Here is a 1069-nt window from a genome sequence, read left to right on the forward strand (position 1 = left end):
TAGTTCTGGCTATGGGTCAATTGAAAGTGGTAAAAACATGAGAAAAGGTTGTTATTTCTGAGAACGACCAATAGTTTCTCAGGTGCATGATCCCTATTCTCAGCTTTGCTTGGTAGACCCCCTTATCCACCATTGGTGCCTACTAGCAAATTCACAACTCTGAAGCCTCATACCAATCCCAACTTCACAACTGTTTGCCCTGCCCAATTTTTATCTCGTGCTGTTGGCTTCTCTCTCTCTCAATCTCTTTTTCTCCTACTCTCTTTCCTTCCACCATTTTCTCTCCCTTTTTTTGCTCACTCCCTGATCTGGGCTTTACAAGAGCTGCTGCCCATGCCACCAGCCCAAGTCTGAGAGTGCATCCCATATTCACTCTGTTCTGGGGCAGTGAGGAGCAATGTTAGAAGTCAAGTAGCTTTCCTTAATATGCCTGTCTTCTTACTCATCATAGAAGAACATTCATCTGTTGATAAAGCTCTTCTCTGGGATGATAGTAATCAGGGAGAAAATACGAAGTAAAAGGTTCAAAAAGCCTAAATGATCAGCGTGGCACCTAGTAGCCACCATATCACTTGCCCTTGCTAGAAAACAGCCACAATGCTGAGGCCAACTTCTTGCAAAGAGGTTTGGGGTTTGCTAGCAGTAGTATTATTACTTACGCTCAAAACCAATGCCTTTAAGAAACAAGTATTTCTGAAAGCTATATGGCTTGCTACATTCTCTCATTAGAAATCGGAGGGGCGGAGGAAGGGGAACAACATATTTTATTGAGGAAAAGGAATAAGGTGCTATTTATCTATTTGGCATAAATAGAAAGAAACTAACATTAAATACTAGTACAAGACCTTTTATTAAGCTGGGCTATCACATAATGCAAAAAGACAGGTATTTGAAAAATTGTGCGAAAGCTGTGTTCCTCAAAATCTGAGGTTGTCCTCTTTGTACCCTTTGAAATTGGGCTCATAGAAAAGCAAGAACACTTATGAAAACATTCCTGTTTAAGAACAAGGGGGAAAAAAAAAATCAAATGCACTGACATTTTGCCAGATCTATTTTGAAGACATTTGAT

The sequence above is a fragment of the Phaethon lepturus genome, unplaced genomic scaffold, assembly GCF_000687285.1.
Source record: "Phaethon lepturus isolate BGI_N335 unplaced genomic scaffold, ASM68728v1 scaffold8992, whole genome shotgun sequence".
In the NCBI taxonomy this organism is placed as follows: domain Eukaryota; kingdom Metazoa; phylum Chordata; class Aves; order Phaethontiformes; family Phaethontidae; genus Phaethon; species Phaethon lepturus.